Here is a 23,677-nt window from a genome sequence, read left to right as displayed (position 1 = left end):
ATCTCTGTGGAGTGGATCGACATGTGCAGGAGGATCGTTTGGGCCATAACCTAATACATTAATTATGTGTACCCTACACACTGATGGTAAAAGTCAGTAGTATTGGGTGCTGGTGGTGAATATTCTATCCATCCTTGTCCGGATTTATCTAGTAGAGGACTTTGTCTTGATTGTTTTCAACAGCTCGTCATCGATGGACTTTACTGTTTATTTATTTATTTTATTTTTTTAGAGCCACACCTGTTCTCTATATTTTTTGTCATTGTGCCCAACAATATAGTGTCAGCTGCTTTTTTATTGCATATTGTGTTTTAAGCGCAACAGATTTGTATGTTTTATGGTTATTATCCTGCGCCACCCCATGTGCCCTGTCCCCTGTGACTCAGACTGAAAATAAAGCCAGGACAGCGGTGTGACATGCTGCCTTTACAAGGCAGGAAATACAGGGAGAGGCAAATGGTAATATTGCAGAGATTACTAACACCACTACAATAACAGTGCTGTTTAGGCAACATTGGCCACGCCCCGGCACACAGAGCACCTAGTTTCAGGAAAGTTTACGTTCAACATTCTGGGTCTTCCAACACCAGGAGAGGCTGAAACTGGAGGGGTAAGTGCAACAGGTAGAGATGGGCGTACGGTTCGGCCCGAGCGTAAGTTTGAGCCAAACTTTCGTTGTTCAGATAAATCAAATTGGAAAAATTCTGTGAGCCACAATAATCTTATGCCTTGCTTGTGCTACCTCCAGCTGCATGCGCTAATCACGCTTCATATAACGTGCATAGGATAAATTTACAAGTTATGTGCTGCGCTTGGGTGACCCCAAAAACAAAATTAATATTAACCAACTCTGTGCTTACTGGTCAAATAATATTAAATACAAATAATATGAATGTTGAATAAATAAACAAGGTGTGAAAAAACAAGTGCTTGTTACACCATAAATTAGTGCTTATTAGTGCTTGTTACACCATACATAGTTAAATACAGAAAAAAGTGCAGCGCTGGATATATGCAAAACCCATAAAATGGTGCTAATGAATAAATAAATAATTATTATATATGAACCATGTACATTGGAAATAAATCAAGCACAAATATATGCACCTATGTAAAAGAAGTGCTTCACCATAGGGATACGTGTGTGGTTAATACCACCATAATGACATATCTAAGTAAAATTCAAAATACAAAACAAAAGTGTCCATAGAAGGTTAAAGATTGAAGTGACTTTGTTGTAGAAATAAATTCGTGACTGTCACCGTGATGTACGCCCGTCACCTTGTGTAGATTAAAGGCTTACCAGACAGCCTCTGATCAGAGGCATAATAGCATCAACTCCTGGTGTTGTCCTCACAGGGAATGGATCTCTTCCAGGGTGGTGAATGTGTGTCAGCAAACGATCTCCATAAGCCTCCAGACAGCAACCCAATGAGGAAAAATCACTCCCAGATATCCAAGGGGAAAGAAAGAAACTCCAGTAGTGTAGAGCGTTTTAACTTTCTTTAATTATTAAAAATTGCCACATCGGCATCCATAAAACTTTTCCTTGCAAGGACGTATGTTAAAAACAACTCAGCTCAAAAACGAAACTCTGCGCATGCGCCGTCGGTAGACACGTTTGTACCGACGGCGCATGCGCGGAGTTTCGTTTTTGAGCTGAGTTGTTTTTAACATACGTCCTAGCAAGGAAAAGTTTTATGGATGCCGATGTGGCAATTTTTAATAATTAAAGAAAGTTAAAACGCTCTACACTACTGGAGTTTCTTTCTTTTCCCTTGGATATCTGGGAGTGATTTTTCCTCATTGGGTTGCTGTCTGGAGGCTTATGGAGATCGTTTGCTGACACACATTCACCACCCTGGAAGAGATCCATTCCCTGTGAGGACAACACCAGGAGTTGATGCTATTATGCCTCTGATCAGAGGCTGTCTGGTAAGCCTTTAATCTACACAAGGTGACGGGCGTACATCACGGTGACAGTCACAAATTTATTTCTACAACAAAGTCACTTCAATCTTTAACCTTCTATGGACACTTTTGTTTTGTATTTTGAATTTTACTTAGATATGTCATTATGGTGGTATTAACCACACACGTATCCCTATGGTGAAGCACTTCTTTTACATAGGTGCATATATTTGTGCTTGATTTATTTCCAATGTACATGGTTCATATATAATAATTATTTATTTATTCATTAGCACCATTTTATGGGTTTTGCATATATCCAGCGCTGCACTTTTTTCTGTATTTATCTAATAGTGCCCTTTATCAAGGTTATAGTGCTTAGCTGCAGGATATTCCTTTCACAGGTTGTTTTATTCACTTAGAATTTGATTTACACACCTAGCGCAAATTTTTTCTTTTATAAATACACCATACATAGTGTCTTAATAAACATAAAAAGTGCTTAGTGCTCAATATAAAGTATCCTGCTTGTCTGAATTAATAAATTAATAAATAATAAATAATAAAAAAGTTCTCTTTAGCACTCTAAATAGTGCGCGCAAATAATGTCCAGCAGTGATAATAAAACAATGCGTGCAGGTGGTGTTCAGCTGTGACAACAATCCAACATCATGCCGACGATATCCTGAGTGCTGCAAAACATGCTCCAGTGCACCTTCGTGACCCCGTTAAGCTAATGTGCTCACCTCAGAGCGTGTGACTCAGCTGCTACCCTGAGTCCAAATCAGTGGCGTAGCGTGGGTTGTCAGCACCCGGGGCAAGGCAAGTAATTTGCGCCTCCCCCCCAACCTGCGGACTTTTAGCTATCCCTGAGTCCCTTCAAATACAATAGTACTGACCTACCTGATTCTTATACTGACCACTACACTGAGAACTACATTGTCCACTACACTGACCACTATACTATACTGACCACTACACTGACCACTATACTATACTGACCACTATACTATACTGTCCACTATATTACACTTACCACTACACTGACCACTACACTGACCAACATACTACACTGTCCACTATACTGACCACTATACTACACTACACTGTCCACTATACTACACTGTCCACTATACTACATTACACTGACCACTATACTACACTACACTTGACCACCATACTACACTGACCACTATACTACACTATACTGACCACCATACTACACTGTCCACTATACTGACCACTACACTACACTACACTGTCCACTATACTACACTGTCCACTATACTACATTACACTGACCACTATACTACACTACACTTGACCACCATACTACACTGACCACTATACTACACTATACTGACCACCATACTACACTGTCCACTATACTACACTATACTGACCACCATACTACACTGACCACTATACTACACTATACTGACCACCATACTACACTGTCCACTATACTACACTATACTGACCACCATACTACACTGACCACTATACTACACTATACTGACCACCATACTACACTGTCCACTATACTACACTATACTGACCACCATACTACACTGTCCACTATACTACACTATACTGACCACCATACTACACTGACCACTATACTACACTATACTGACCACCATACTACACTGTCCACTATACTACACTATACTGACCACCATACTACACTGACCACTATACTACACTGTCCACTATACTACACTATACAGACCACCATACTACACTGTCCACTATACTACATTATACTGACCACCATACTACACGGACCACTATACTACACTGACCACCATACTACACTGATCACCATACTACACTGTCCACTATACTACACTGTCCACTATACTACACTATACTGACCACCATACTACACTGACCATATACTACACTGTCCACTATACTACACTGACCACTATACTACACTGTCCACCATACTACACTGTCCACCATACTACACTGTCCACTATACTACACTGACCACTATACTACACTGACCACCATACTACACTGTCCACTACACTACACTGACCACTATACTACACTGTCCACTATACTACACTGTCCACTATACTACACTATACTGACCACCATACTACACTGTCCACTATACTACACTATACTGACCACCATACTACACTGACCACTATACTACACTGTCCACTATACTACACTATACCGACCACCATACTACACTGACCACTATACTACACTGTCCACTACACTACACTGTCCACTACACTACACTGACCGCTATACTACACTGACCGCTATACTACACTATACTGACCACCATACTACACTGTCAACTATACTACACTATACTAACCACCATACTACACTGACCACTATACTACACTGTCCACTATACTACACTACACTGTCCACTATACTACACTGACCACCATACTACACTGACCACCATACTACACTGTCCACTATACTACACTGTCCACTATACTATACTGTCCACTACACTAACCACTACACTACACTGTCCACTATACTACACTATACTGACCACCATACTACACTGTCCACTATACTACACTGTCCACTAAACTACACTGTCCACTATACTGACCACCATACTACACTGTCCACTATACTACACTGACCACCATACTACACTGTCCACTATACTACACTGTAAACCATACTACACTGACCGCCATACTACACCGACCACCATACTACACTGTCCACCATACTGCACTGTTCACTATACTACACTGACCACCATACTACACTGTCCACTATACTACACTATACTGACCACCATACTACACTGACCACCATACTACACTGTCCACTATACTACACTGTCCACTACACTAACCACTACACTGACCACTATACTACACTGACCACTATACTACACTGACCACCATACTACACTGTCCACCATACTACACTGCCCACTATACTACACTGACCACCATACTACACTGTCCACTACACTACACTGACCACTATACTACACTGACCACTATACTACACTGTCCACTATACTACACTATACTGACCACCATACTACACTGTCCACTATACTGACCACCATACTACACTGACCACTATACTACACTGTCCACTATACTACACTACACTGACCACCATACTACACTGTCCACTATACTACACTGTCCACTATACTATACTGTCCACTACACTAACCACTACACTGTCCACTATACTACACTATACTGACCACCATACTACACTGTCCACTATACTACACTGACCACTATACTACACTGTCCACTATACTACACTGTCCACTATACTGACCACCATACTACACTGTCCACTATACTACACTGACCACCATACTACACTGTCCAGCATACTACACTGACCACCATACTACACTGACCACCATACTACACTGTCCAGCATACTACACTGTCCACCATACTACACTGACCACCATACTACACTGACCACCATACTACACTGTCCACCATACTACACTGTCCACCATACTACACTGTCCACTATGCTACACTGACCACTATACTACACTGACCACTATACTACACTGTCCACTACACTAACCACTACACTGACCACTATACTACACTATACTGACCACCATACTACACTGTCCACTATACTACACTATACTGACCACCATACTACACTGTCCACTATACTACACTATACTGACCACCATACTACACTGACCACTATACTACACTATACTGACCACCATACTACACTGTCCACTATACTACACTATACTGACCACCATACTACACTGACCACTATACTACACTGTCCACTATACTACACTATACAGACCACCATACTACACTGTCCACTATACTACATTATACTGACCACCATACTACACTGACCACTATACTACACTGTCCACTCTACTACACTGACCACCATACTACACTGACCACCATACTACACTGTCCACTATACTACACTGTCCACTATACTGACCACCATACTACACTGACCACTATACTACACTGTCCACTATACTACACTGTCCACTATACTACACTGTCCACTATACTGACCACAATACTACACTGTCCAATATACTACACTGACCACCATACTACACTGTCCAGCATACTACACTGACCACCATACTACACTGACCACCATACTACACTGACCACCATACTACACTGTCCAGCATACTACACTGTCCACCATACTACACTGTCCACCATACTACACTGACCACCATACTACACTGTCCACCATACTACACTGTCCACTATACTACACTGACCACTATACTACACTGACCACTATACTACACTGTCCACTACACTAACCACTACACTGACCACTATACTACACTATACTGACCACCATACTACACTGTCCACTATACTACACTATACTGACCACCATACTACACTGTCCACTATACTACACTATACTGACCACCATACTACACTGACCACTATACTACACTATACTGACCACCATACTACACTGTCCACTATACTACACTATACTGACCACCATACTACACTGACCACTATACTACACTGTCCACTATACTACACTATACAGACCACCATACTACACTGTCCACTATACTACATTATACTGACCACCATACTACACTGACCACTATACTACACTGACCACCATACTACACTGACCACCATACTACACTGTCCACTATACTACACTGTCCACTATACTGACCACCATACTACACTGACCACTATACTACACTGTCCACTATACTACACTGTCCACCACACTACACTGTCCACCACACTACACTGACCACCATACTACACTGTCCACCATACTACACTGTCCAACATACTACACTGTCCACTATACTACACTGTCCACTATACTACACTATACTGACCACCATACTACACTGACCACTATACTACACTGTCCACTATACTACACTGACCACTATACTACACTGTCCACTATACTACACTGACCACTATACTACACTGTCCACCATACTACACTGTCCACCATACTACACTATCCACCATACTACACTGACCACCATACTACACTGTCCACTACACTACACTGTCCACTACACTACACTGTCCACTACACTACACTGACCACTATACTACACTGACCACTATACTACACTGTCCACTATACTACACTATACTGACCACCATACTACACTGTCCACTATACTACACTATACTGACCACCATACTACACTGACCACTATACTACACTGTCCACTATACTACACTATACTGACCACCATACTACACTGACCACTATACTACACTGTCCACTACACTACACTGTCCACTACACTACACTGACCGCTATACTACACTGACCGCTATACTACACTGTCCGCTATACTACACTATACTGACCACCATACTACACTGTCCACTATACTACACTATACTGACCACCATACTACACTGACCACTATACTACACTACACTGTCCACTATACTACACTGACCACCATACTACACTGTCCACTATACTACACTGTCCACTATACTATACTGTCCACTACACTAACCACTACACTGTCCACTATACTACACTATACTGACCACCATACTACACTGTCCACTATACTACACTGTCCACTATACTACACTGTCCACTATACTGACCACCATACTACACTGTCCACTATACTACACTGACCACCATACTACACTGTCCACTATACTACACTGTCCACTATACTACACTACACTGACCACCATACTACACTGTCCACTATACTACACTGTCCACTATACTATACTGTCCACTACACTAACCACTACACTGTCCACTATACTACACTATACTGACCACCATACTACACTGTCCACTATACTACACTGACCACTATACTACACTGTCCACTATACTACACTGTCCACTATACTGACCACCATACTACACTGTCCACTATACTACACTGACCACCATACTACACTGTCCAGCATACTACACTGACCACCATACTACACTGACCACCATACTACACTGTCCAGCATACTACACTGTCCACCATACTACACTGACCACCATACTACACTGACCACCATACTACACTGTCCACCATACTACACTGTCCACCATACTACACTGTCCACTATGCTACACTGACCACTATACTACACTGACCACTATACTACACTGTCCACTACACTAACCACTACACTGACCACTATACTACACTATACTGACCACCATACTACACTGTCCACTATACTACACTATACTGACCACCATACTACACTGTCCACTATACTACACTATACTGACCACCATACTACACTGACCACTATACTACACTATACTGACCACCATACTACACTGTCCACTATACTACACTATACTGACCACCATACTACACTGACCACTATACTACACTGTCCACTATACTACACTATACAGACCACCATACTACACTGTCCACTATACTACATTATACTGACCACCATACTACACTGACCACTATACTACACTGTCCACTCTACTACACTGACCACCATACTACACTGACCACCATACTACACTGTCCACTATACTACACTGTCCACTATACTGACCACCATACTACACTGACCACTATACTACACTGTCCACTATACTACACTGTCCACTATACTACACTGTCCACTATACTGACCACCATACTACACTGTCCAATATACTACACTGACCACCATACTACACTGTCCAGCATACTACACTGACCACCATACTACACTGACCACCATACTACACTGTCCAGCATACTACACTGTCCACCATACTACACTGTCCACCATACTACACTGACCACCATACTACACTGTCCACCATACTACACTGTCCACTATACTACACTGACCACTATACTACACTGACCACTATACTACACTGTCCACTACACTAACCACTACACTGACCACTATACTACACTATACTGACCACCATACTACACTGTCCACTATACTACACTATACTGACCACCATACTACACTGTCCACTATACTACACTATACTGACCACCATACTACACTGACCACTATACTACACTATACTGACCACCATACTACACTGTCCACTATACTACACTATACTGACCACCATACTACACTGACCACTATACTACACTGTCCACTATACTACACTATACAGACCACCATACTACACTGTCCACTATACTACATTATACTGACCACCATACTACACTGACCACTATACTACACTGACCACCATACTACACTGACCACCATACTACACTGTCCACTATACTACACTGTCCACTATACTGACCACCATACTACACTGACCACTATACTACACTGTCCACTATACTACACTGTCCACCACACTACACTGTCCACCACACTACACTGACCACCATACTACACTGTCCACCATACTACACTGTCCAACATACTACACTGTCCACTATACTACACTGTCCACTATACTACACTATACTGACCACCATACTACACTGACCACTATACTACACTGTCCACTATACTACACTGACCACTATACTACACTGTCCACTATACTACACTGACCACTATACTACACTGTCCACCATACTACACTGTCCACCATACTACACTATCCACCATACTACACTGACCACCATACTACACTGTCCACTACACTACACTGTCCACTACACTACACTGTCCACTACACTACACTGTCCACTACACTACACTGACCACTATACTACACTGTCCACTATACTACACTATACTGACCACCATACTACACTGTCCACTATACTACACTATACTGACCACCATACTACACTGACCACTATACTACACTGTCCACTATACTACACTATACTGACCACCATACTACACTGACCACTATACTACACTGTCCACTACACTACACTGTCCACTACACTACACTGACCGCTATACTACACTGACCGCTATACTACACTGTCCGCTATACTACACTATACTGACCACCATACTACACTGTCCACTATACTACACTATACTGACCACCATACTACACTGACCACTATACTACACTACACTGTCCACTATACTACACTGACCACCATACTACACTGTCCACTATACTACACTGTCCACTATACTATACTGTCCACTACACTAACCACTACACTGTCCACTATACTACACTATACTGACCACCATACTACACTGTCCACTATACTACACTGTCCACTATACTGACCACCATACTACACTGTCCACTATACTACACTGACCACCATACTACACTGTCCACTATACTACACTGTCCACCATACTACACTGACCACCATACTACACTGACCACCATATTACACTGTCCACCATACTACACTGTCCACTATACTACACTGACCACCATACTACACTGTCCACCATACTACACTGTCCACCATACTACACTGTCCACTATACTACACTGACCACTATACTACACTGACCACTATACTACACTGTCCACTATACTACACTGTCCACTACACTAACCACTACACTGACCACTATACTACACTGACCACCATACTACACTGTCCACCATACTACACTGTCCACTATACTACACTGACCACCATACTACACTGACCACCATACTACACTGACCACCATACTACACTGTCCACTACACTAACCACTACACTGACCACTATACTACACTGACCACTATACTACACTATACTGACCACCATACTACACTGACCACTATACTACACTATACTGACCACCATACTACACTGACCACTATACTACACTGTCCACCATACTACACTGTCCACCAGACTACACTGTCCACCATACTACACTGTCCACCATACTAAACTGTCCACTATACTAAACTGTCCACTATACTACACTGACCACCATACTACACTGTCCACTATACTACACTGACCACTATACTACACTGTCCACCATACTACACTGTCCACCATACTACACTGACCACCATACTACACTGCCCACTATATTACACTGACCACTATACTACACTGACCACCATACTACACTGTCCACTACACTACACTGTCCACTACACTACATTGACCACTACACTACACTGACCACTATACTACACTGTCCACTATACTACACTATACTGACCACCATACTACACTGTCCACTATACTACACTATACTGACCACCATACTACACTGACCACTATACTACACTGTCCACTATACTACACTATACTGACCACCATACTACACTGACCACTATACTACACTGTCCACTACACTACACTGTCCACTACACTACACTGACCGCTATACTACACTGACCGCTATACTACACTGTCCGCTATACTACACTATACTGACCACCATACTACACTGTCCACTATACTACACTATACTGACCACCATACTACACTGACCACTAGTCCACTATACTACACTACACTGTCCACTATACTACACTGACCACCATACTACACTGTCCACTATACTATACTGTCCACTATACTATACTGTCCACTACACTAACCACTACACTACACTGTCCACTATACTACACTATACTGACCACCATACTACACTGTCCACCATACTACACTGACCACCATACTACACTGTCCACTATACTACACTGTCCACTATACTACACTGTCCACCATACTACACTGACCACCATACTACACTGACCACCATACTACACTGACCACCATACTACACTGTCCAGCATACTACACTGTCCACTATACTACACTGACCACCATACTACACTGTCCACCATACTACACTGTCCACTATACTACACTGACCACTATACTACACTGACCACTATACTACACTGTCCACTATACTACACTGTCCACTACACTAACCACTACACTGACCACTATACTACACTATACTGACCACCATACTACACTGTCCACTATACTACACTGTCCACTATACTACACTGTCCACTATACTACACTAACCACCATACTACACTGACCACCATACTACACTGTCCACTATACTACACTGTCCACTATACTATACTGTCCACTATACTAACCACTACACTACACTGTCCACTATACTACACTATACTTACCACCATACTACACTGTCCACTATACTACACTGACCACCATACTACACTGACCACCATACTACACTGTCCACTATACTACACTGACCTCCATACTAAACTACACTATACTGACCACTATGCTAACCACTATACTATACTACACTAACCACTATACTGACCACTGTACTACACTATACTGTCCACTACACTGCCCCCCATAGTGACCACTACACTGACCTCCATACTATACTACACTACATTGTCCTGCCTACAGTCTCTCTCTCGCCCCCCTCCCCCCCCCCCAGTAACATGACTCTCACTCACCTTCTTATCCTGGCTGCATCGATCCGGAGAAGGAGGAGAGGACAGCGGCGGCTCACTTTCTTCTCTCCCCTGCGCTCTGCTTGCTGCCATGTTCAGTATCCAGCGCCCTGTGATTGGGCGTATGGGGGTCATGTGCGGAGGAGGGACTTCAGGAGCGATCGAGGACAGGCCAGCCCTACGCCTCACATGACCCCCATACACCCAATCACAGGGCGCCGGACACTTAACATGGCGGCCGGAGTCCGGGGACACAAAATTAGAAATTAGGAGGAGGCATCCAGTGACACATACTGGCGCCCCCCTAAATATCGCGCCCGGGGCCACGGCACTCCCTGCACCCCCCACGCTACGCCACTGGTCCAAATACGCTTTGGAGCCACCTCTGGGCTCAGTCTCAGTGTCTGCTGCACTCCTCCAGCTGGAAACAATGTGCCTCCATACATATAAATGAAAAGGAAACTATATAGTGTAAAATAGTCAAAATACTTTTATTAAAAGAAAAGGCTCCCCACACCGGGGTACTCACATGGCACTGGTGCGTCAGTGCACCATACTATAACTGCTTTCTATGCAAAATCACTGGATGTTTGGTGCGGTATGCTGTGCTGGGACAGCGATGGTGTAAAGTCCGTGTCAGTCTCTCCGTCCTGGCCCCTCCCCTACGCGTCTTCGACACAGGGATCACATGTCATCATCAGGGGGATATTTCGTTGTTCAGACATTTGGCGAACAGCCGAACAAACGTGTCGTTCGACTGTTTGTTCGCCCCCCGAACCGACCACAATGCATTGCGGCACTGAACAGTGCATTGCAAGCCCTGATTGGCTGAAGCAGTGAAAGCTTCAGCCAATCAGGGCACAGAGCGCTGTCAGAGTCATGATTGGACACTGTCATCATGACTTTATCCAATCACAGCTCATTCCCGCCCCACAGTATAAAAGTATTCTTTCAATGTCAGCCATTTTCAGTGTGATTTTGGCATGGAGAGAGATAGAACAGGGCTCTGTTCAGTGCTATTAGTTAGTTAGTGTGCTATACTTTGCTATTTTGCTTCAATGGTCAGTGTAGAATATTAGTTTATTGTCAGTCTACGGATAGTGTGAGTGTAGTGAAGAGGACCATCATTCAGCTTTGCATAGTGTGCAGCTAGAGTAGGGACAGCTCAGATAGTTTTACTGTAGTGTAGTGAGACCGTGTCATTCATACATACATTGGTGTAGAGTAGAGGCAGCTCAGATAGAATCAGTGTAGCGTAGTAAGACCGTGTCAGTAATCTTGACATTAGTGTATAGCTAGAGAAGGGACAGTTCAGATAGCGTCAGTGTGGTGATGGTTGAACACCTCCTATTTGATTGCGTTACTGCTAGTTTAACGCCATTTACTTCTGTGTGCGTTACTGCAAGTTAACGCCATTTACTTCTGTGTGCGTTACTGCCTGTTTAACGTCATATAATTTTGTGTGCGTTACTGCCAGTTTAACGCCATATAGTTCTCTGTGCGTTACTGCCAGTTTAATGCCATATAGTTCTGTGTGCGTTACTGCCTGTTTAACGCCATATAATTGTAGAGCTGGTAGATTTTCAATCTACTGCTTATAGGTAAATTTAGTGAGTTATCTGTTTATACATAGTCAGATTTGCCTCTGTTCCAGCTTGGCTGAGTTCCATGTAGTTTCACACTGTGCCTGTGGGTGTCGTTGTCACCATGGGTCGGTGTTGGAAAAGGCAACACGTTGAAGCGTATGAGTGCTCCTCTGTCCCGGAGATAACTCGGTGGAGGCGGTTCTCCGAGTTGCATTCTGGGAGAGGGTATTTATGGGATAGACACCATGTTTTAGGGTTCGTTTCGTTTCACCTGCTGGCCCTCCTGGCCGACAGGTATGTGCTAGGAGCACTACCTCGTGGTCCTCTGACCGGGAGGCCCACGTCGCTGCAGCGTGTGGGTGGGCCCAGAAGCCTGTCTGGGGCCTACCACGGAGGCAGAGGAATGGTCCTGGGCTGTCTGTCCTACGGGAAGAAGCTGGACAACTGAGAAGATCCCAGGGGAGGACCCGTCGTGGAAGGATCATGCAGAGTGCTGGTCTGGTAACTCAGTTGGAGGACGCATCCTAAAGTAATCCTACTGCATAGTACTGCCGGGTTGGCTTAAAGGTTCTAGTGCTGTTTGCTGTTCATCCTAAACCATTACATCCTGTGGCAGAGGATCGTACGGGTTTTATTCCAATCAAGTCTGTGGCAGAGACTTTTGTTCGTGCTGCGTACTGGCTGCTAGGTTAGTGAGAGAAACCTATCCGGGCGGGCAAAGATTCAACTCTAAAAGAGAGTACATTCATCTACAAACTTTCAATTCCTAATACTACACTAAGAAAAGGTATTTGAACTTCCCTGCAACTCTCCTTCTACCTCTTTCCTGCTATATCCTTCAACTCACGTTTATTAAAGCATTGGAAAAGATACTCAAGTGTTCGGTGCCTACATTGTCTGGTGTTAAACTCAACGGGACCCTAGACCCGGTTCTGGTGAAATAGAGGTAACGAAGGTGACGGTAACAGCCTGCTTTAAACCAGCAGCTCCACTGAGAGTTATTGCTACATAATTTTGTGTGCGTTACTGCCAGTTTAACGCCATATAGTTTTGTGTGTGTTACTGCTAGTTTAACGCCATATACAGTGAGGACAGAAAATATTCAGACCCCCTTAAATTTTTTACTCTTTGTTATATTGCAGCCATTTGCTAAAATCATTTAAGTTCATTTTTTTCCTCATTAATGTACACACAGCACCCCATACTGACAGAAAAACACAGAATTGTTGACATTTTTGCAGATTTATTAAAAAAGAAAAACTGAAATATCACATGGTCCTAAGTATTCAGACCCTTAGCTCAGTATTTAGTAAAAGCACCCTTTTGATCTAATACAGCCATGAGTCTTTTTGGGAAAGATGCAAAAAGTTTTTCATACCTGGATTTGGGGATCCTCTGCCATTCCTCCTTGCAGATCCTCTCCAGTTCTGTCAGGTTGGATGGTAAACGTTTTTGGACAGCCATTTTTAGGTCTCTCCAGAGATGCTCAATTGGGTTTAAGTCAGGGCTCTAGCTGGGCCATTCAAGAACAGTCACAGAGTTGTTGTGAAGCCACTCCTTCGTTATTTTAGCTGTGTGCTTAGGGTCATTGTCTTGTTGGAAGGTAAACCTTCGGCCCAGTCTGAGGTCCTGAGCACTCTGGAGAAGGTTTTCGTCCAGGATATCCCTGTACTTGGCCTCATTCATCTTTCCCTCGATTGCAACCAGTCGTCCTGTCCCTGCAGCTGAAAAATACCCCCACAGCATGATGCCTCCACCACCATGCTTCACTGTTGGGATTGTATTGGACAGGATGAGCAGTGCCTGGTTTTCTCCACACATACCGCTTAGAATTAAGGCCAAAAAGTTCTATCTTGGTCTCATCAGACCAAAGAATCTTATTTCTCACCATCTTGGAGTCCTTCAGGTGTTTTTTAGCAAACTCCATGCAGGCTTTCATGTGTCTTGCACTGAGGAGAGGCTTCCGTCGGGCCACTCTGCCATAAAGCCCTAACTGGTGGAGGGCTGCAGTAATGGTTGACTTTCTACAACTTTCTCCCATCTCCCGACTGCATCTCTGGAGCTCAGCCACAGTGATCTTTGAGTTCTTCTTTACCTCTCTCACCAAGGCTCTTCTCCCCCGATAGCTCAGTTTGGCCAGACGGCCAGCTCTAGGAAGGGTTCTGTTCATCTCTAATTTAAGGATTATGGAGGCCCCTGTGCTTTTAGGAACCTTAAGTGCAGCAGAAATTTTTTTGTAACCTTGGCCAGATCTGTGCCTTGCCACAATTCTGTCTCTGAGCTCTTAAGACAGTTCCTTTGACATCATGATTCTCATTTGCTCTGACATGCACTGTGAGCTGTAAGGTCTTATATAGACAGGTGTGTGGCTTTCCTAATCAAGTCCAATCAGTATAATAAAACACAGCTGGACTCAAATGAAGGTGTAGAACCATCTCAAGGATGATCATAAGAAATGGACAGCACCTGAGTTAAATATATGAGTGTCACAGCAAAGGGTCTGAATACTTAGGACCATGTGATATTTCAGTTTTTCTTTTTTAATAAATCTGCAAAAATGTCAACAATTCTGTGTTTTTCTGTCAATATGGGGTGCTGTGTGTACATTAATGAGGAAAAAAATGAACTTAAATGATTTTAGCAAATGGCTGCAATATAACAAAGAGTGAAAAATTTAAGGGGGTCTGAATACTTTCCATCCTCACTGTAGTTCTGTGTGCGTTACTGACAGTTTAATGCCATATAGTTCTGTGCGTCACTGTACATTTGGCGCATTATATTGTAGTATATTATAGTGTATCCGTGGAGTGTGTCTGTGTAGTGTGAGTACTAAAATTAAAGTGCACCAAACACCACTTTACATTGATTAAAGTGCATCTACGTATAGATTTCCACTTCTTTTTTACATTTGGTTATAAGCACTGCCCCCTCCCTCCCAATAATGTCTGAGAGGACAACAAGGAGAGGCAGACGTTCCCTTGGCACTGTAAGGGGGCCAGCAACAAATGTGTCCACAGGCAAAGGTGGATGTGGTGGTCAGTTCTCAGGCAGGTCATCATTTCCTCTGTTTAGTGAGTTTGCCCATGCTATCCAGCCACAGCATGCAGAAGAGGTGGTGGACTGGCTTACTAAACCTTCCTCATCCTCCTCATCCTCTGTCACGCAAGCAGAGACAAGTTTGCAGTCCCCTGTAGTTGCCAGAGTGGATAAATCTGCCTCCTTGTCCACATCTATTCCTGCCATAGCCCTAACATCAGCCATGGAGGAGTCAGCTGAGCTATTTGACCACAGCGCCACTTGCCCCTTGATGATGCCCAGCCATTACTGGATTCAGATGTTGGTTCTGAGGTTGAGGATGACAGGAACATGAGGCTAGATAGAGGGGAGAACACTGGTAGACAAATTGGCATTCATGTTCCCCCAGCCGCAGCGTATTGCCAAGTTGTCTCCAGTGGCAATGATAATGATGGAGGAGCTGGAGATGATGATGATGATGAGGTCACTGATGCGACTTGGGTTCCAGATAGAGAAGAGGAGGAAACTGAAGGTGAGGCGGCACAACCCCAAGGAGGCTGACATCAAGAAAGAGTAGAGAGCAGCCACCCTATTTCATCACATTCTGCAGCTCTTATCTCCTGGCCCGCTCCCCAAAGCTCAGCTGTCTGGGCCTTTTTCAGCATATCTGCAGCAGATCGCACTGTTGCTATCTGCAAACTGTGTCTCAGGCACATCAAACGTGGAAAAAACACCAGCCATTTGGGTACCACATGCTTATCAAGGCATTTAACGTCCAACCATTCAGCCCGTTGGCAAAAGCACCTAAAAGCCACACAAAAGGGGAAAAAATCTGTCCCTCCTCCTCCTTACCCACTTCAGTCTGCCCCTGCTATACTGAGTCATTACCTCTCAGCAGCCTCCACTGACAGGGATGATGGTATAGCACAGGGTGTCCCAGGTCCTAGCAGCACACCACCAGCTCACCACCAGCTGTAGACTGTAGCCGGTAAATTTCTCTGCCCCATCTGCAGCGGAAAAAAAATTACAGTCCCTGCCACCCACATGTCCAGCATCTAAATGCAAGCTTGTCAAAGTTGTTGGCTCTCCAACTTCTGCCTTTCAGCCTGGTGGACTCTGCCCCCTTCCGTGAATTTGCACAATGTGCTGTACTACAATGGCAGGTTCCCAGTCGCTACTACTTTTCACGTAAGGCCATTCTATCTCTCTACCATCACGTGGAAGGGAATGTTCTGGCATCATTGGGCATGGCAGTCAGCCGTAAAATGCACCTTACTGCTGACAGGTGATCCAGCAAGCATGGGCAAGGACGATATATTTCGTTCACAGCACACTGGGTAACGCTGCTTGCAACTTGAAAGGATGCAGGACAGAGCTCAGTGCTGCAGCTTGTTGTCCCCCATGTCTCCATACAGCTGGTGGTGATGATGCCAGACCTGTGAGCTCTTCCCCCTCCTCCTCTCCCGCCACCTCCATGCCCTCCTTTGCAGAATTGTCCTATGAACATCAGGTACTCCCTAAGTGTTCAGAAAGCTATTCCATGAGTTAGGCTAAAAGGTGTCATGCAATGCTTCAGCTGGTGTGTTTAGGGGACAGGAACCACACCAGAGCAAAGATTCTTGAAGCTCTGCAGGGACAGGCCCAGAGGTGGTTCACACCACGCCAGCTGGAGCCAGGAGCCATGGTGGTGTGCGATAATGGCTCAAACCTCCTGTCCTCCCTTAGACAGGGAAAGTTGGCACATGTGCCATGCCTCAATTGGGTGGTGCAGCGTTTCCTAACTATGTACCCAAGTTTGCACGAGCTAAAGCTGGCCAGAAGAGTCTGTAGCCATTTCAGCTGGTCATACACAGCCAGTGCTAGGTTGGCTGTAATTCAGCGTGAATTCCACCTGCCCGTAAATCGCCAGATTTGTGACATGCCCACCAGGTGGAACTCGACTTTGGCAATGCTTCAACAGCTATACATGCAGCAGAGGGCCGTCAACGAGTACCTGTGCGAATATGGCACAACGATAGGCTCAGGCCACCTTGGCTTTTTTCCCCACACCAATGGCTGATCATTAAGGATGCATGCACTGTATTGTCACCATTTGAGGAAGCCACAAGGATGGTGAGCCGTGACAGTGCATGCAGCAGTGACACAATCCATGTTGTGTTTCTGCTGGAGCAGACTCTGCATGGCATGGACTGAGCACTCGAGGCAGAGCAGCAGGAGGAAGAGGAGGTATTCCTTTCCTCTCAGGGCCCACTTTATCCAGACACCATCATTCCTATGTTCCAGAACACACAGGAGGAGAGAGGGCAGGAGGATAAGGAGGAGGATTCTGGCACTATCATAAGCTTCGAAGAAGAGAAAGACATGCGTCAATCTGTAAGCGATGGCTTTCCAACCCCAGGACCCTTGGGAGTAGTACGTGACTGGAAGGAGTAAGTTCCAGATGCTGTCATCCTGAGTGACCCCTAGGAGTCTGCTTCTCAAGCCTCTGCAAATTTGAGGCGCATGGGCAACCTCATGCTTCAAAGCCTGCGAAAGGACCCAAGAATACGTGGCATAAACGAGAAGGATGATCACTGGTTGGCAACTCTCCTTGACCACTGTTATAAGGGGAAGGTCTCAGAACTCATCCCATCCCCACAGAGAGTGCAGAAGATAAAATCTCTTGAGGACACGTTAAAGAGGATTTTATTGAACGTTTTTCCCTGACTCCAGTAGGTTACAGTGTCGTGGAAAACATAGTTTTGAGTCTTCTGTTGGTCAAGAGAGGAGCGTTGAAGTGAGGCATTTCGGAATTTTTTTAGTCCTCGCTGCTCAGGGCTGTCATCTTCCACATCCCATCGGCAGCGTCTGCAACACATGGTGGACGATTACCTCGGGGCCAAAACAGAGATGGAGAGCTTTCCATCTGACGATCCACTGGCTTACTGGGTCATAAGAATAGACCACTGGCCAGAACTTGGAACTTGTACTTGAATGCCCAGTATGCTATTGATTTGTTGGGCTGCCCTGCATCCAGCAAGCTTTTTAGAACGGGCATTCGGTGCTGCAGGAGGTTTCGTTACTGATCAAAGAACGCGTCTGTCCACAGATTTTGGGGACCACTTGACTTTTATAAAAATGAATCAGTCTTGGATTATCAGCTATGAAGCACCTGATGCCGATGTCAAAGATTAAGTCTTTTTGGAATGTGGAATCTCTGCAGGACTTCGAGGCTGCCTAGCTTTGAGGGTGTTCAAACATTTCATCTGGAAGAGTGTCTTTGATATAGGTTTCATGGGTACAATTAACACCCAAAACCTATCTTTCAGCACCTGTTTGACAGGTGCATATCATTGCAATTTTTTTTGCCTTCATCAAGAGCACCTCTATAGGGTTATGGTGGGAAGGCGCCCCTGACACCCAAAGAGTAATTTTTCTGCACCTGTTTGACAGGTGCATATCATTGCATTTTTTTACAGCAAGGCCAATTCTTGCTTTCATCAAGAGTACCTCTATATTGTTACGGTGGGAAGGTGCCACCGACACCCAAAGACCAATTTTTCTGCACCTGTTTGACAGGTGCATATCAGTGACATTTTTTTTACAGCAAGGACAATTCTTGCTTTCATCAAGATTACCTCTATAGGGTTACGGTGGGAAGGTGCCACTGACACCCAAAGACCAATTTTTACGCACACGTTACTTCTATCCAAAGTCAAAGTGACACCAGCATGTATACAAAAAATCTCTAATCTTGTTGCCAGTGCACTACATTGTGGCCTCATCATACACACTGGCTCCCCAGCTGTTGCTGAGCAAAATAAAGGCAGCTTGCAGAGAAAATGAATTTTTTTTGGCTTTATTGCTGCAGCAGATTCTAGACATGGTACAGATCTTCTACTTTACAGGTAGACTAAGGGGACCCCCCCAGGCACTATATTGGAAGTAATTTTTTATTTTTATGCTTTCACTTTAAAAATCAAAAAATCACTGCACATTTAAAAATTATGTTTTTCACAAACTTTTTTTTTATTGATACATGTCCCCCAGGGCAGAACATGGACCCCTATAACCATCGTATGCCCAATTACTTGCATATAAGCCTTCAAAATGAGCACTTTTGATTTTTGACATTCGGGTCCTATTGACTTTAATAGGGTTCGTTATTCAGGTCCGAACTTTCGCGGTGTTCGAAAGTTCTGGTGCGAACCAAACAGGGGTCCGTTTGGCCCATCCCTAGCGGCAGGGGAGAGATACTGTACCATCAACCACTGAGCGATATGTAACCTATGGAGATGATTGATTCATTTGAAGCGTGTTACATCGAATCTTAAGGTGAGCAGCCATTGCACACAGTGGTGGAGCACTTGAACTGAACACTGAATTGCATGAAATTCAATCATCACTTTATTTGGAGAATTATTACAGCACTTTATTAAGAACTTTATTCATCCTTTGTGTGGTTCAAGCAGCACTGGTTTTTGGATGCACTGCCCATTGGGGATGATATAAACTGATTACCATGTTTATTTTATTGAATATATTATTTACATATTATGTAAAAAAAAATGTTTGTATTATTTTCATGTTTTTTACCGATGTCACTGATTGAGAGTTTTGGTACTCTCATCAGCCTCTGAAGCAGCCGGCAGAGACAGGAGAAACCGGTCAGGCTATGCCAGAGTCCACCTCTCCATTATGACCCATTTGTTATCCATATGCTACCTATGGAACGGTACACCCTACAATGGATGTCTCTTTCATCGATCATAGGATATCTGTGAACAACAGAACCTGATAAGTATATTTATACTTTTCATGGATGTGGGACTTTTTAAATACTTTTGTGCATAATCACTTTGGATTACAATTGGTCCTTATAGGACTGGGACTGGAAATTCTAGACTGCTGAGTGATTCTATTATAGCGGCTGACCTTACAGTGCGAGGGAGGTAATTCAGGGCATGGAGTTCTATGCTATTTGACCTTGTGGTTATAACCTTATGATAGCATATCCCTGGAACCCTGAATAGTGGACCTCCTCTGGACCACTGCACAACTTCTAATCACACACAGCTATTTCATCATCATCCAGCTATATCGCTTTCAACATGAACTATGTGAATCTTTATTGATCACATCCAGGAATTGCAGGTTCCGGAGTGAAGTCATTCAGAGAAAAGGATTATACTGGACTACCCTTTGCAGGAGTATCTGTCCTTTATCACTGGACCCTGCATATACATATCCATTTACAGTGGCAACATAAGCCAGGGGGCAGGGCCAATATTTTGGTTTGTTTTCAGTGGTCATAGTGACATGCATATATGAGGTGGACATGGCTTTTTAATCAGTATGAGTGGTACCAGTTTTAATGTTGGTTTTTCTTCTTCTTTTTTGTCTGATATCAATAAATATATATCTTTCTTATTGATACAGTGAGTTGTATTAACAAACATTTTTTGACATGACATGGTTGAGCAAAATCATGTTTTTTTATTTTAGTTTAATTATTACTGATTGAGAGTTTACATGGATATCTTAGCACTTTTTGGTGTCTCATTATGGAATAATTATTTTTCAAGGATTTAGAGCCACTCCATCTCATGTTTACAGAATTGATTGTGTATGTGGTGATACTACAGGTGCTGGCAGCTCGATCCCCATATTACTTTTTGGACATTATTGTCTATGGTTCTTTTTTTCACATATTTTTGCTGCAGCAGCAAAACTGACATTTCTAAAGAAAAAAAAAGACATTTAAATTGCTGGTAAATTGCAATACAATATCATTGCCGGCAATACAAAAATGTAAAAAAAAACAGTGCGTGGGTCCCCTTCGGGCCTGGTATGGGTTTTAACAGGAGCCTTATGCCAAAATAAAAAATGGCGTGAGGACCCGGGGAGGGGATGACGTGAGACGTCAGTTAGGAAGAGAGGAGCTGGAGGTGTGGCGGTGACCTGGCATCCTGGCAGCCTCGCTTCTATGGCAGCCTAAGCGGAGAGGGCAGACGGCGTGGCGTGGCGGGGGAATTGAGAGCGGTGTCTCAGCACCGCAACCAAATGCCTGGAGCCTGATACCCGGAGAGAACCGGGATTAGCGGCACGGCGGAGTGAAGTTCCTCGCATCACCAGGAGACTTCTGCGCCTCTCTCTCTCCTCCCCCTCCTCTCACTGGAGCCGTGCACGGGGGACGGAGCGGCTCCGTTACAAAGAGACCAGCTGACCGGGATCTCTAAAACCCGTAGCGTTCATCAAAGGACCTCCCCAATGGAGAATACATGCAGCTGACACCGGCCCGCTATCCTGGCAAGTAAAGACGCTGGCTCGGAAGGGTGATGGTAAGAGGTACTCATTCCTTCCTGAATTCCAAAGGTAAGAAGAGTACTGAATATTGGTCTTCAACCTCAGAGGAGGGAAAAGGTATGAAAATTGCTGAATAAGATCACAAGGGACCTTACATACAGCCAGACAAACTGGGAGAAGGTTATTGGCAACATAGTTTGTGTAAGAAACCTGGTTAAAACAACAAAGGGCAACAAATATTTCCTATAATGCTGATGAAACGTAAGAATCATAATAACAGAACTTTAGACAAAATATGATAGCACTGTTAAAATATCTGGAGGTTTATCTTGGTTCCTAACTGGGTTTCTGCAGCAACTGGCTGATTTTCCCTGTATAGGCTCAAATATAAGAGACGAGCAATGGGACTATATCCTACCCTGTAACAGGCATAAACAAGAGAGATGAGTAGTGGGCCTATTAACTGGACAATATCTGGACAAGGTATCATTATACACCTGCATACCCGTATTAACATTGCTATACTCGCTCTGGGTCAGTGCACAGCTGTAATCTCAATA

The 23,677-nt window shown here is 43.9% G+C and overlaps 1 protein-coding gene across 1 annotated transcript in view; it reads left to right on the top strand.

Annotated features, from left to right (window-relative positions):
- The first annotated feature begins 533 nt into the window (after nt 1–533).
- Nucleotides 534–23,677, top strand: part of LOC141133486 (NXPE family member 3-like) — a 240,759-nt gene continuing 217,615 nt past the window's right edge. Inside the window, exon 1 of the mRNA XM_073622882.1 lies at nt 534–610. The gene's annotated coding sequence lies outside the window, so the exon portion shown is untranslated. The remainder of the gene's footprint in view (nt 611–23,677) is intronic.

This window comes from Aquarana catesbeiana, linkage group LG03, assembly GCF_042186555.1.
Source record: "Aquarana catesbeiana isolate 2022-GZ linkage group LG03, ASM4218655v1, whole genome shotgun sequence".
Classification (NCBI taxonomy): Eukaryota; Metazoa; Chordata; class Amphibia; order Anura; family Ranidae; genus Aquarana; species Aquarana catesbeiana.
The sequence above is the reverse complement of the archived record's forward strand: the minus strand, read 5'-3'. Positions and strand labels throughout refer to the sequence as shown.